General features: G+C 37.7%; 1 protein-coding gene across 2 annotated transcripts in view; it reads left to right on the top strand.

Annotated features, from left to right (window-relative positions):
* The window catches only part of LOC110261199 (uncharacterized), a 77,288-nt gene that overhangs the window by 40,225 nt on the left and 20,693 nt on the right, over positions 1–16,370 (top strand). The window contains exon 5 of one of the 2 annotated variants that reach the window (XR_014805149.1): positions 3,983–6,365. The exons of the other annotated variant lie outside the window; for it this stretch is intronic. The gene's annotated coding sequence lies outside the window, so the exon portion shown is untranslated. Of the gene's footprint in view, positions 1–3,982; positions 6,366–16,370 lie in introns of those variants that run through there. 2 annotated transcript variants of the gene reach the window in all.

Below are 16,370 nucleotides of genomic sequence, written 5' to 3'. Positions count from 1 at the left end.
TAAAGTATATATAAATAAAATATATTTATATATACTTAGAGCTTCTAATTTTTGTTCCCCATTATTTGTGGAAATTCTTTAGTCCTCAACAAAAGTTGCATTCTGCCACAGATGAATTATAATTGCTTATCGTAAGTGAAGGGAATGTATGTTTGGTGGGTATGGGAAGGCACTGCCAGCTCAGAAATATTTAAAATTACATTCTCTACTTGAAGTTTTTCAGATCACACAGGAATAAAATAATATCAAAAGCCTATATGAAGGCTGACATGGAATTATAAACTCTCAAAGGATATTTTCTTTAATTTCCCATTTACCCAGTGCCAAGGTCAAGACAAATTTTCTGAAATTCTCTTTTGATGCATTAGGTGCAGTCTTTTTGGTTCATAACTTTATGGAGTGATCTCCACCTTGAATTAGCCTATGTTTCACCTCTTGCTCTGTGATTTAGGTTGAAATATTCAGAATTAAAATACTCAGTTACCTCCCTGGCTTCTAGCCTTCACTTGACTTTGGGGGAAAAGCAGAGTTTTAAGAATTTTATATGATACTTTAGAGTTCTTTGTTTTTAATTCAAGAAGATCATTGGGGTTATCTGTTTGGGAAATAGGATGGCATTTCACAATCAAGCTTATACCCTATATTCTTGAGATTTGTGCAAAGTTGCTCTTTCATTTGAACAATTAGGAATAAGTCTTTACATGTCAATAACAGAGATAGTCAACTGGTTAACCAGGGTAGTTTCAAAGACCTGAAACTTATGTTTCATGAACAGCCTACCTCTTCTCACTAGTCTCCTTACCCTAACACCAAAAGAAATCACCTTTCCCTTCTTCTCATAACATCGTCAGTGTGTCCTGGTTGTGACTGTTGCCTGCATGATTTTTGCCCTCATTCCTTCCATGTAAAAATTAACAGGATTTCACATTTATACAGAAAGTGAGAAGATCAGGGATGTTGAGAACATGACTTTGCCTCTGAGAGCTCTATGTCTTCCTAGGAATGACCTGAGTAAAGATATACCCTAGGAAACACTCTCCTTGGACAAAAGGAGTGGAATTCAATGGTTTCTTCTAATCAAAGATGTGTTCAAATCTTTTCTATACTCCTCAATATCTTTGAACTATATAGTTTTTTTTCTCATATTCCTTCCTCTTTTTTTTTTACCCCTCTGTGTTTGCCTTTAAAAATTGATTACAGTTATCTGAACATGCTAATATATTTCTTGCCTCTTTCTGCACATTTATTCTCTGCTTCATCTTCAACATGTCCAACTTTTATTCTCCAATACCTGTCTTATTTGTTCATCTGGTTATGGATCCTTTCTGAATCCTTTCTGTATCCTTTGCCCTGAGAAATATTCATTTCTTCCTTTAGGCTATCACTGTAACTTTTATACAGGTCTGTTAAAATAGCTATCAGCCATAATCAAACAATTTATGTTTATTCTTCCCTCCTTAATGATATCTGAGCTCCTTAAAGGTGAAAGCAGCAACTTTTTCATCTTTTTATATTCAATGCAAGGGAAAATTGCAATTACTCAATAAAAGATTGATTAATGAATTAATTAATTAACATGGAAGACATTATCAGTGCCTGCTTTCATGAGTTTAGGTATCTGTGATCACTCGATATTAACACATATAAAATGCTGATCGACCAAAGCAGTCAGAGACCAAGGTGCTATGGTTCAGAAACCAACTATTACAAGAATTTGGGTATTTACTCCATGATCAAGCCCATTTTTATTATGTTTCCTTTCTTTCTTCCTCTTCTTCCCCTTCTCCTGCTCCTCCTTCTTCTTCTTCCTCTTGTTTTGTCTATGCCTGAGACATGCAATTAAGTAATTCCCAGGCCAGGGATCAGACCTGTGCCATAGCAGCAACCTGAACTGCTGCTGTGACAATGCCTGACCCTTAATACATTGAACTACCAAAGAATGTGAGAATATTGATAATTTGAATCTCTTCTACTTGCAAGATTCTAGGAGAGTATAGCTTTATATATATATATATATGGATATATTCTGTAATTGATTTAATTTAATGTAATTTTCTCCAAAATTCATGGTGGATGTTAGGTTATATGTAGCTATACTCATTTTACAGACCACAGACCATGACATGTTGTATAGGAAAAGTTGGCATGTCAAGATTAGTCTCTATACTCAATTACTATTTGTTGTTCAGATTAACTGGGTAATGGGAGAACCAGAACTAGCCTTTCAGTAATTGGAATCACAGTCTGAAAATCAGCCCACCATAACCTGCTGCCTTCATATATCCTTGGTTGAATGTTCAGCCTAGTTATCTGAACACGTTAAGATGTTGGCAGTTAAAGTGTCATTTTTAAAATTAATATCTGTAAAGCCTGTACCTTGCCAAGTATACTTTCTCACTGAATATCTGAATCTGTGTTTTCTCAACTTGACTATTGCACTTGTGAGATCAGTGCTTGATTATTTGTTGTTACTCATTGTTCAGTTAAGTTTTTTTTTTTTTTAATTTTCTATTTGCTTTGCTTTTCTAAAAAAACTGTGTGAAAAAAATAAGAAAGTGGTTGTTATCCTTCTGTGTTCTTAGGATTAAAAAAATTGAAGAAAGCTGTCTACCCTTATCACAATCTTAGGCTGATTTTATTTCAAAAGATAAGAATGGAAGCTGAGCAAATTTCTGGTTAATGGTTGGAGTGAAGATGTGCTTACGAAAGAAAGATTCAATTGCTCCTTGAGCTGCTGGGCAGCAGCAGGGTCTATGAATGTCGGGGAACCTCAATTGCTGAGAGCTATGGGGGGAGCAAATAGACATTTGTGTGAGAGTTGCCTGGGTACTGGGAAGCATCTGAATGAATATGAGGTGATGTTCAACCCCATTGTGTTTATATGAATACACATTACCATTTCCCACAAGGAAGCTGATAACAGCATCATGATGTTTTGCTGTAAAAATCCATTGAACATTTTCCTGCATGTTTTAGTCCTTTTAAAATGGCTCAGGGATAGGCATGGGAAGAGCCATTGCCCCTCTGTAACATTCTCTTTCCCCAAATGAGAACCCATTGGAACACACTGTAGGGGTGTTCACTGCAAAATGCTTAGCATAGACAACTAGAGCAAATAAGGGATTTTCCTTTAAACACAGCAGGTTTGAGGTTGTAAGTGGTGGGGTGGGGTGACAGTCATTGTTTTCCTCTTCTCCCTGTATTTCTATGTTAAAGCTTACTTAGGGGAGCAGATAAAGAGCAAGGGGATTTAATTATGCATAAATGGAAGACAATGAAGAGTCCTTAGGAGTGTAATTAGCTGTGGAAGTAGATGTGTGTACCCTTGTAGTTACATTTTATTTTCATAGGGATATAAAAGTTCAGAAAAGCCTGGGTTTAGGACCACAGATGCACATTCAGAGGTTAACACAGTATTTTGCAGATACTGCGTGTTAGCACAGATTTCATAAAAAAAAAAAAAAAAGTGAAAAGCTGTTCCACCCAACAGCAGTAGCAATAATAACAATAAGTATTTACCCAATAAAAGAACCTATTCTCTAACAAAGTAACAATGTTTAAATTTACTCTAAAATTTTTTACAAGAAAAAAGAAGAAGAGAAATAAACTAAGATCTTAAACCTATGGCTAGAGTTCTGCTCCTAATTCAATGCCTTCAACTTCTAAACATCTAGAAGTGGAAACAAGAGACAGGTTGTTGCAACTGAAAAGTAGATCATGTCACTGGGATATGGGTCATTAAGATTGAGTTTCTATATAACAAACACATTCCTTTCTGAACATAGGTTATTAAAGATATATCAGTACATATTATATTTAAGGTGATAATTCTTGTGGCCTGGAGAATTATTCTCTTTTCATAATCATCTTTGATAAAATGTCCTAATACTTAATGATAACCTCTGTCCTGCCAGGTTATTGCTCAGTCTTAATGACCTCCTAATCGGTTTTTTTTTCAGTCTTTTTTTTTTTTTTTGGTCAGGGTTCTTCCCAACTTAGGATAGACCCTGTGGCAAAGGGATCCAGCCAGTATTCATCCAGAGTTGCGGAAGTTCTCTTTCACTCTGAAAAAGGACAGGCAAGGCTCGGTGACGTATGCTGATGTATGTTATTAAAGAACATTTACGTGAAAGATTATCAAGTTACTTAAGTGTTAAAATGGTTCCTTAGTGGCAAGGAGAGTCATTAAGGATATTAAGAGAAGATATCAACCAATCAGAACTAAGAATCAGTTAGATGAAACAGACAGGAAGTAGGAGAAGAATTAGACCAGGAGTATGTTCTCTGTGTAAGCAGGGCATACTGAGAAAAATCAGAAGAGAATTAGGGCTGGCAAATGAGGAAACAAGAGTGAAAAGGACAAAGATGGAGCTGGAGAGGCTGGAAGAATTGTGCAGAAAAACTCCTTAAAGATGGAAGCGAATGACAATACCAAAGTTTACTTGATCCCTGTGCTATAAAAAAACAGTGATACTCAATACATCCCTCTATCCTTTTGTGTTCACCTAAACACAAAGGACAGTTCTGCCCTTGCATATCTTGAGATATGACCTGTCTCCATTCTCTATATGCGCTCATAAGACTCATGAATCATCCCTCATCTACTTGGTACTATAAGAACCAGGTCGCCTTGCTTTTCATTGAGAAGTTCCTTGTTAAGGAACATTTTCCCTATTCAATAACATGAATCCAATCATATCCTTAGCCGTCTGGTGAATTTTGTCTTCCACATAAGGATGTGCATTTCTTCTACAAGCAACAGTGGAATCAACAAAGATTCCTCCCCCAGTGGTATTGCCATCCAGGAAATGATCACCCTGAGTTTTAAAAGGGGAAGAAGAAAAGAGGAAGAGTAAATTAGAACTATTAAAATCTTAATTTTCCTTATGGAAGCTTCTTCTGGGTCTAAGTCAACAGGTAGAAGTGTCCCTGAGATATGTGAACAGTTTAGTTTGAGCCCTGACTCACCTCCAGCCTCTATAGGACAGATGTGAAGAAGCAACATGGAATGAGAGATGATTCTCAATATAGATGATTCTAAGGTCTAATTTGGTGCCCTAAATCACCTATGTTATCAGGTCTGTCTGGATGCACAGGAGCAGCCTAGCAGGTAAGGGAGATGATGCATAACCACTGGTCTCATAGGAGGTGCAGGACAGTGGCACCCAGGAGGGGATCATTTTCAATGAAATGTCTGACTGATGGTTCAATCTCTGTTTGACTCTGGGTGTTAAAGTATTGAAATATTTAGATGCAATGTGTCCATCCCAAATTTCTGTTAATTTAGGAAATTTTTCTATGAAGTAATTCCTCCTGTAGGGTCCTCCAGGGTTAATGGTGGGAGAGTGAACACCAATCTAGAAAGTGGACTCATTAGGAACTGGGAGCTCACATTTTTTTTGGAAACGGGGGTAAAGTCAGTCATTTATGCACTCGACTGCCACTGCAACTTCAACCCTGAGAGCAGCCCCTTTCCCTGATTGAGTTCTCAGTATCTCATCTTGAGGGGCACACACACTTCATTGAACTCCAATAGCAGAGAGTTTGTTATACTAAACCAATCAGCTTCACCGTATTGTTTTATATTACTCCTTTACTGTATTGAATTAATTTAAAATAGCAGTATATGTTAAGTAGGAAATTCTAAATATGCAAAAAAATGTATGGTTAAAATTATTTCTCTTTCTTCCCTGACCCCTAGATGTTGTTACACTGAGGCAAACCTGTTTGCTAAATGCATTCAATGTTTTCAGCATTTATGTGACGTGTGAGTGAGAGTGAAAGAGAGAAAAATGTTATGTATTATATATATTATAAATGTCATTGTGTATAGTTAGTTTACTGTCTCCATATTTATACAAATCTATGATATAGTTGTGAGGAAACTATATCACATTATACTCTCTGATCTGCATGTTGTCTTTTTATTTACCAGCAAACATGTATTAAAGATTCTTTCATATCCATATACAAACAACGGCCCTATTTTTTAATAGCTACAGAAATCCATGTATATTTTTGTACAATGATATACCCTTAATATATTTAAGCAGTCCCCAATCAATGGGCATATAGGTTATTTCTGATCTTCCCAAATATAAAAATGAACATGTGGAATTTTCTTGCTTACACAGAATTCTTGCATGTTTGCTTATATATCTCTGGGATAAATATCTTGAGAAGGAATTTCTAAGCCAAAAACTAAATGCATTTGTATTTATGATAGGCATTGCTCATTTGCCTTATAGATGTTCTACAATTTTATACTCCTTCACTGTTTCCTTGCATCCAAAATGACATACTATGAAATCAGCTTTGTAATCTGAGCATACAAATAATTAAAATGTTGTTTATTTGCATATGAAATGTTTGTTTCTCTTATTTTGAATAATTACCTTTTTCTAATGGCAATGACACTTTCTCAAATCAACAGTGGTTATCTTGTATGGCAGAATATTCCTCTGTATTACTTCCTTCCCCAGCACCTAGCACATAGCACTATATATGGATTATTGATTCATTGATCCTACTGCAAGAGTTGATTGGGCATCACTAGCATAAAACTTCTCTGTGCCTGACTTTTTCCCTTCTTAGTTTCCAAAGTGGCCTCATTACGAGTAAGAGCAGAAAATACCTCTTACCTCCTGCTCTGCTGTTAATATTTCATGAGAAGTGTTTAGGAGGAGGATAAATATAAATTCAGTTTCACGTGTCACTGCAATGAAGGAAGATGTATGTAAATGAACTTCTTGACAGGATGTAGGACTTAAAGCTTCTTTGGATGGGAATTCTTCATTTGTGAAGCATGTTTTCCCCCAGGGGAGTAAAACAAGATTTGATTCAGTTTTTTTTTTCCCTAAATTAAATTAAACAAAATGGTCATATGGTCCCCAAGGGAATGCATACTTCAGATTCTGATAGGAAGATGGCTTACTCCAAAGCAAGTAACTTTTGAATAAATTGAAACTGTCTCGATGAGACAAGGAGGGGGGGAAGTGAATTGATGCACTGGTCTAATGAGCCATATTGTTAAAACCCATTCCAAAGATCACAGCATGTTCCCAGCAGATAGTTGAGTATAGTGTTCACTAAAAAGAGTGTTACCACGGTAAATGTTAATGTTACTGGTGTTTGTTGGAATATTTCTTCATCATTCAAATATACCCCGTGGGGACTAAATAATAGGTTGGAGAGAAGAATTCTTTATTTTCAATCATAAATCTACCAAAAGGATGGTTTTTTTTTTTCATTTCATAGTCAACACTGGTTTTTATTTTACAAAATTAATTAGATTTCATTCTCTTGGAATCTAGGTGTCTTTCACTTCCAACTATAGGTTGCAACTTCACATAATACTTGTAAAGGATGTATAGGATGTTTATTAAGTGCCTAGTACTATTCACTATAAAAGCATAAAGAAAAATAAAGATCACAAAACAAAACAAAATGACCTTATAGATATATATGAAGCAGTGTAATTTGCATTATTTTTTTACTCCTTGTTGGAACCCCTGCTGCCAGCATCCCAGTTAGGCTCAGGCAAGGGGCTTCTGGTAGCTCTCTCTTTCCCACTTTGTCCACTATAACCAGACTCAACTTCCTCAAGTTCTGCTTTAGAAATGGCCCAGCCATGGCTCCCATTTCCTACTGACAAAAAGTGAAGGCCCCAAACATAAACTGTGCAAAGTGGGATCTGTCAGATGTGTCGGATTTATTCCTTCTTACTCCACATAGCCTTTCCTTAGTCTCTGGATTTCTCAGCACATTTCCAAACGTTCTGCATGTTTCCTCTATTATGTCTTTTTTTTTTTTTTTTGGCTTTTTGCCTTTTCTTGAGCCACTCCTGCGGCATATGGAGGTTTCCAGGCTAGGGGTCGATTCGGAGCTGTAGCCACTGGCCTACGCCAGAGACACAGCAACAGCAATGTGGGATCCGAGCTATGTCTGCGACCTACACCACAGCTCACGGCAACGCCAGACCCTTAACCCACTGAGCAAGGCCAGGGACCGAACCCGCAACCTCATGGTTCCTAGTTGTATTCGTTAACCACTGCGCCACGACGGGAACTCCATATTATGTCTTCTTTTTATCTTTAATTTTTATTGAAATATAGTTGAATTACCATGTTGCGTTTGTTTCAGATGTACAGCAAAATGATTCAGTTATATATATATGATAATTAATATTGTTTTCCATTTTAGGTTATTACAAGATATTAAGTATAGTTCCCAGTGCTATACAGTAGGTCTTTGTTGGTTATATATTTTATATATTGTGATGTATGTATTTTAATCCTAAGCTCCTAATTTATCCTTCCCCCAAATTTTCCCTTTGGCAATCATACGTTTTGTGTGTGTGTGTCTTTTATTTTCATTGAATTATAGCTGATTTACAATGTTGTTCTAATTTCTCTAAGGTCTATCTCAGGAGATTGCATATAGCTCCCTGTGCTATACAGTAGAAACTTCTTGTCCATCCATTCAAAATGTAATAGTTTGCATCTTTTATAAGTTTCTTTCTATGTTTATGAATATATTTCTATTTTTGTAAATGAGGTAATTTATATTTTTTTATCAGCCTAACTGAAGTAAGTCAGAGAGAGAAAGACAGATACTCTATGGTCCTGCTTACATGTGGAATCCATTGGGTCTTCTGGAATGAATTTTCCTCCTTGCCTACACAAGAAGCTCCTCTCAACCTTCAAAGCCCACCTCAAATACAACTTCTAGCCACTTCACCTCACTAACATTTCTATTTCCATAACTTTTTCCCATACCCCTCTTGGAATACTTAACACATACTTGTTTTCAGTTGTAGGTGTTTGGTGCCATTCTTCATTTCTCCATGATAGTAAATTTCACTGAAGACAGAGGATAGATTTTTTTCCCCAGGGACTGGATTTTATTTGGGACACAGTGGTTCTGGTGCTCAGAATAAATGCCATATCAGACTCTGTGTTTTTCTGTTCCAATTCTGCATTTTATTCTCTAGGCTGTTAAAGTTTGTTATGTCCAGCTCCAGTTTCCTAACTCCATTCATTCATTTAGGTGCTCATTTATTATACAAATACATTTTTAGAAATTTATTCAAAAATAGAATTAAAGCAATTACTATGTGCTGGGGAGTGCACTGGTGAACAGACTTTAAGAGCCTGGGACCCAAGCATTCACATGGGGCCCTGAGCTGAGGAGAGATCTGTACTTGGCCTAATATTCTACTGTTATCATATTGAAATTCTTAATAATTTTTGAACAAGGGACCCAGATTTTCATTTTGTATGAGGAAATGATATAGCCAGTCCTAATGTCACCATCAGCATAGGAAATAACAAGCAAATTAGGACCTGAAAATAGAAAAATACCAGTGATAAGGGCTATGAAAGTCTGGGTGACGATTTAAATTCAGTGGTCAGGGGAAGCCTCTAAGACATTACATTTAAAGCTGAGATTAGAATGATAAAAATTAACCATGTGGAATGCTGAAGAACATTCCAGGTGGTGGAAACACCAAGTGCTAAGAAGCTGAGGTAGGGGTGAAATTAGAGAGGTTAAAAAACGCTGTTCTTGGGAAAGAAAGCCCAAGGTAGAGAATGATTCAGGCTAGAGATTGGTCTGGGCCAGATCATTAAGGATATGGGGTTTGCCTTTTATTCTAAATGTGATAGGAGGTCATTATAGGGTTTATGGTGAGGATGTTAAATTTGACATATATTTTAAAAGATCACTATTTTCACTTATAATGAGACAGAAATGGAACAGGCCTACCAGTAAGAAGACTACTGCACAATCCTAGACAAGCAATGATGATGGATTTAACCAGGATAGGACCCAATCACCTGGAAGAAGTAGAGTATTGGGGGTACATTTTGGGAATAGAGTTGAAAGGACCGCTGATAGATTGGGTGTGGGACAGCAGAGAAAGGGGGGGTATCAAGGGTAATCCCTAGATTTTTGAGGGTATGTCATTTATTGAAGTAGAGACGATTAGCAAATATAATTTTAGAACGTTATATTATATATTCTTTCTTGGACATCTACATGGGGAATTCAAAAGGGAAGGTGTGTATCATTACTATCAAAAAACAAGGATAACAGCACCCACCTAATTGATTACTCTGTATCATCAGTGACATCATACATGTAAAAATGGTGCCCCATGATTTCTACATAGGAATGCTCAATATATGTTAATTATTTGTTACTTCTGAAATACATACCTAAGTAAAATTATAGATCAATATTCAGAGAACTTCATAGCAGTAAAGGTGGCTCTAACTAAAATGTATAAAGGAATAGCAGTATGGAAGGAGAAAAAGGTTTGAAAAAAATTTGGAGAAGGAATAAGGGAGGGGGCCTTGTCCCTCTCTTTAAACATTGGTGGCTCATCAGGTTGAGGATCTAGCATTGTCGCTGTTGTGGCATGGGTTCAGTCTTTGGCCCAGGGAACTTCCGGATATGGGGGGCACATAACATCTAAATATTGAAATATGTCCCTATTCTTACGTGTAGCCTTATTTGCAAAGTAATGCTAGCATATTTTGGAATACAAAACAGTGCACAGAACCCTCCTTAGAGAAGAGAGATGCTGGACTCCAGCATCTTCAGCCATTTGTTCCTATGGCCCTGAATTGTTTAGAATTATAAAATAGATATAAAACCATGTGGCCATACTACCACTCCTATACTTGAGTGAGAATTAAAAAAACAAAACAAAACAAAAAAGCCAAAGAAAATAGTGGTTGTGAGTATAATTAGCAAAGACAGAGTGTCAGACAGGGGAAGGGATTATTACAGTTAGCATTTCTGCTGTCTTGAGTCCTTCTCATGGTCTCCCCAAATTCATCCTCTGCTGACTCTAGTTCCTCCAAAGTATTTTCTGTGCAACTTACTCGCCAGGGTCCTTTGCATTGTCTCATTTCTATTGCTCTGCATAGGAAACTAAAAATACATATCTCGCAGATTTGTGTTACGCTAAATGATCATTTAAATGTTCAGATCGGAACCCCTGGAATTTTCCATCTGCCTTTCGTCTGCTGGGCTGGTTCTGGAAAGGCACTGCTGAGAGCTTCCCTGCGGGTTGGCTTTGCCGGTGGGTGTGATTGAAAATCTGTAGCTAACACTTGGAGAAACAGGGTACAGGGAGAGTTAATAAAGGACAAAAATGGAGATCAAAAAGATATAAACACATATCACAGTTTGATCTCAATATCATTTTTTAAATAATACATTTGCACATTTTCAAGATCAGCCTCTCTGTGGTTTCTTGCAGGGGACAGAATATTCTTGCAAGTTGCAGGCAGCTGATCTAGTTTTAAAGAAAAGGGTAGAGGTGGCAAATTGCCAATTAGATTGCAGGTGGTGATGGGGATAGGAGGGTGGAGATGGATAGTCTTGATGTCAAAAAATTCATGCTGATGACAAAGAGAGGGTAAAGACACATTTGGGGACTGAGAAAAGGCAGGCAAGCCAAATGTAGCAGGTGAAGTAAATCATATACTTGCTCTTTGTTTTTGCTTGCAAAAAGAGCCCCCCAAACATGGAGATCATTATACAGAATGTCCAAGGCAAATTAAGGAAAATAATTATTGTAGCTGATGAAGCAGAACTCCTATTAGAGCTAAATGCTACTTCACAGGGCTCAGTGGTGGAGGCTCGTACTAAATGCATTTTTCAGCATCTTTAGTGTAGTATATTAAATTAAGTTTTTAACCACTTTTCTCCTCCCCTTTATTTTCCTCCCTGCCCTCCTCCTCTTTCTTCAGTCTCTCAGGCAGGTGATTCAGGGGTAGAGGTCTGGAGAAACTGCTACAAGAAAGGAACTGTGAACAAGAAAGCCCTATTTTCCAACTCCTTTTTCTCTAAGTAAATAAAAATCTAGAGGAGTAATTAATGGTAGAGACGCGGGGCTTCAAGGGATGAGGAGTGACCTGTCCCCACAGAAAATGGAGCAGAAAAGAGATGATGGAGAATTCTTAAGCTTGCCTATTTTATTTTTTTTTTCTTTCTGTTTTTACTTTAAGGAATTCTTGCATCTTGAGTGTTTCTTTGTCCTCATGCTCCCCTCCTCTGTGCAAAAGCAGGGCTGAGATGGGGAATTATATATGATGATTCACGATGTATGTGTTTTCCCTTATTTCTTAGCTAACATAGTTCTAATTTTTGTCATTTGTTTGTTTTAATTGATGGTTTGTGTTAGGTGTATTTTTATTGTATTCAGTGTATTGAAATCCATAAATTATTTAGCTCTCTAGTTAGAAAACAAGTTGTTGAGTATAGATAATTGAGTCTTTCTTTGCTTTCATATCCCATGATGCTCTAGCAATATTTGCCATTTTTGGCCATATGACAGATATGTATTATATACAGAAGGGAGTGAATTTCTTTGAATTCTTTTCTAGGAAAGTTTCTGACCCCAAAGTTGCCCTATGGATGCTCTGTGACTATCAGCTCTCATTTTCGTGATGATCAAAGGCGGCAGTCTCTGGCACTGTTCTGGCCACACAAGTGCCCAGTCCTCTACTGGTTTAAAGGAAGCATTTCTGATTCCACTTCATCCAAGAAAGAGCATGGGTTTTACAAAGGCCCTCTCCTTCCATGTTAGACCTTTACATTCTCCAACGTGTGCTGCCAGTGCCATCTGTTCAAACAGAGAACTTTTGATTGGTGGACAGGAACCAAGTTGCAATACTTCAGTTTCTCATTTCGGAGTCTTTATCAAAGAATAGCTGGTACTCAATGAGTCTTTGGTAATAATTTTGATGATCAAAAAAGTGTTTCAGTTTAGATTAATCCAAAAAAGATGGAAATGTGTGTTTGCTTATAAACCTTAACTCCTCTCCATATCCAAACAAATCTGTTAATGACTTTGCATCACTTGCAGCCCGTGTATATTACTCACCACTTCAGAGGAATATGAGATAACTATTCATCTGCAGAATCAGTGTCTATTCCCTCTCTGTCACTTACCGGTGAGATCATGGGAAAATGAGATTCTGACATCAATCATCACTTAGGTCAGATGAGAGTAATCCTAACTCTTCTGAATTGTTATAATGTCTACTGCTGAGGCTTACTCTATGCCAGACATATATCTGAGTGTTTTACATGTATTTATGTATGTATTTCTTAAAAGAACCTAATATGATAGAAAGTATGATTTTCCCATTTTACAGATAAGACAAATGAAGCATGGGAGATTAAGTAACTTGGCCCAGGTCAAAAAGCTAATAAACAACTGAGCTGGAATTTAGTGAAGGAGTGTGGCTCTGGTGCCCAGGTTTTTCATCCACACACAGCACTGCCTCTTATTGATTGCATGTTGCAAAGATCAAAGTCAGTAATCTCACTCCTGACCCAACTTGGCCACTAGCTGAGAATTCCAGATTTGCTCCACCATAAGCAGAAAGCAGTGCTGGCAACTACACATGCCTCATTCAGGCTATTCCTTCCTTAGGATTGGCTGTGGTTGTTTTCAGGCTGACATATTTCCCTCTGTTTTCTGGAGCGAGGCAGAAGAATTGACTCAGGAAAGGTGTCCCAAGCTCTTTGTGCAATGGTGTTTAAAATGCAAGAACCCTGTCTGGGAGAAACATGACTCGAAGGGCCTTAATGCAAACCTCCATTCTGCTCTCCCCAAGGGCAGAGAAGGGACTTGCATGGCAATGATGGCACATATTCAGTGGGAAGACTTGATTCTACAACCTTGTGGTTACAGTTGCCAAATCATGAGTGACCAATAGAGAACTTTGTTAACAGTATGGAATTCACTTCTGCCACACTGTGCACAAGTACGTATGCAATATATTATTAGTTCTTTCAACTACAGGCCTGTCCAGATGTGATTTAATTCAAAGTCTGATTATCTTTTCCTTTTTTTTAAACCTTTATAATTGGAACATTGTTAATCTGTTTCTGCTTTTAAGGAAAATGGCAAATCATGAAGCATTGCTCTGAAACAATTTATTTGATAGCAAACATCAGAAAATCACAAGGTGGAGGGAATGAAACGATGGTAGATATTATGGTGGCCCCGAGAAAAGCAACTTGCAGAGTCCTAGAGTCCACATTTTTAAGAAACACAGAGTGGGTGGATTATCTTTGGAAATTATTAGAGAAGATGTATTTATATAGATTCCTTTCCAAAAGATGAATCCAATCATCATTCCATAGATAAATGTGGAGTCTTAATGGCAAATGTTGATTTAATATTCGAGTCTGAGTCTTGCAGTAAAAAGACTGAATTGCATTAGAAGAGCTAGGCTAAAACTGGGTAGACACGGAAACCTAATACCACAGCAAATAAATCTGGCAGCACAATTTAAAGCTGAAAAGAAATAGAAAGATAAATGGTGTCATAAAAGATTCACAGGGGCGTTTTTAACTGAACTGCTAAATATTTTAAAACGGAATAGCCAAGGCCATTTTGTATTAGAAACCCAAATGAGTGGCTCTCTCAATTTATTAAATTGAGTTCCCTCATGTTTATCAGGCTTGTTCTCTCTGAGAGGTACTGTACTAGGCACTGCAGTATTGGAATGGTACTCAAGGAGATACTGACTAGTAAGGGAGATGAGACAAGTAGCTCAACAATTTAAATACAGACTATAATAATTTAGGAAAAGGGGCCGGCTGGTGAGAATCATATTTTCATTTGTGCAAGCCCATTTGAAGGAATGTCCAAAGCTATTTCCTCCTACTGAGTTCCTATGCCTTTTGTTAAACAACCCAAGTTCCCTAACTGCAACCAGGGAGAAGCCTCCAGCCAAAGACACATATCGTGGCCACTAAAAAGGGCAGTGAAGCAGGGTTTCCATTTCTGATGAGAACTAGGTCATTCATCAGATAATCTCTTTAGTTGGAGTTTGGAGTTCAAGAGTAAGGACAAGAGAAGCAGGACAGCAATGCAGGCACACGTGAAAGGAGGGAATCATTTCTAAGAGATGGACTCATTACAGTGGACCAGCATCTGGATCTGGTTGCTGTAGAGGACCAGCTTATGAACCATTGCTCTTAGGTGCACAGAAAACAGAAACGTCCATGGAAGTGCACACTGCATTTGGACCCAGCTGAGAAAATATGAGAAAGGCTTGGAATGGTAAGAAGCAGAGGTATTTTTAACTTTAAAGGAAACTGCAGTGGGGAAAATAGATTTCTAAAGCCCCCTACAGAATTTGCTGACTAAGGAGTTGGTTGATACGCTCAAGGACACTGTTAATGAAAAGAAAAGGAAAAAAAAAAAAAAAAAAAGCACATGCAATAGGATCCTAAATTCACAGCGGGCTTTTTAATTGAACATTTACAAACTTTTAAAAACTCGAAGACTACTTTAATAAAACTATATCAAATTTTAACAGGCAGAGTTTGAGCCAAGTAAATCACTGGTGAATATGCTAAGATTCCAGCCTCTGCCTCTACTGGCTAATATGCTGTCCTGTTTTACTAATTAGGGTGCCTGGGTACCAATGGACTTTGAGGATAGTGGAAAGGAATGGCTACTGAAGAACTGGTGTGCTTTGAGGAATGACAAGGGGGCTCTACCTGCCTAAAATTAGCGCATTTCCATACTTCTACTGGAGAGATGATTTCTTGTGCTAGGGCAAATGGGAATATCCTGGGGAAGGAATTTTTATTTTACTTTGTTTACTGTCTGGTAGGAATTTTGTTAGTAGGTCCATTGACCCCAAGATCCAGCTAAGGATGTAACGGGATGGTAATGGAGGACCTGTGAGGGAGGCGGTGGCCTGACTGGTCAGGAAAAGAGTAGGACATCAAGAGGGCTCTATGAGTGCTGTGGGGTCCTCTTTGTCTGGAATTTTCTGGTAAAAGAAAGGTGCTCCAAGAAGTAGAAAGGTGTTGGACACAAGTTTCACTTACTTTTCTAATTACATTCAGGGATGCCCATACTGTGAATTCTTAAATGCGTATGTGAAATATGCATCTTTCTCTTTACCAATAATTTACCCTTTTATCCAACCTTGTTTAGACTTTAAAAACATGTGTCTTCCTAATTCTTTCCCAGCTTTTAAAAGACCCATATCCAGGAAAGAATGTTAGTAAGGTAGTTAATATTTGAATGTGAATTACTTATGGCTTAACCTGTGTTCCTTTCTGGGCACATTTCTAGTTCAAAGGGCACAAATTCTAGGATAAAAAAGTCTGTTTCAGGGAGTTCCCATCATGGCGCAGCAGAAATGAATTCGACTAGGAACCATGAGGTTGCAAGTTCAATCCCTGGCCTCGCTCAGTGAGTTAGGAATCTGGCGTTGCCATGAGCTGTGGTGTAGGTCACAGACACAGCTTGGATCTGACATTGCTGTGGCTGTGGTGTAGGCCAGTGGCTACAGCTCTGATTGGACCCCTAGCCTGGGAAC

This window comes from Sus scrofa, chromosome 6 (assembly GCF_054392235.1).
Source record: "Sus scrofa isolate SSC_HxYL_T2T_F1_AM1 chromosome 6, Sscrofa_HxYL_maternal_Yorkshire_Landrace_v2.0, whole genome shotgun sequence".
NCBI lineage: Eukaryota > Metazoa > Chordata > Mammalia > Artiodactyla > Suidae > Sus > Sus scrofa.
Note: the sequence above shows the minus strand (reverse complement) of the source record. Positions and strands in the feature narration are given on the sequence as shown.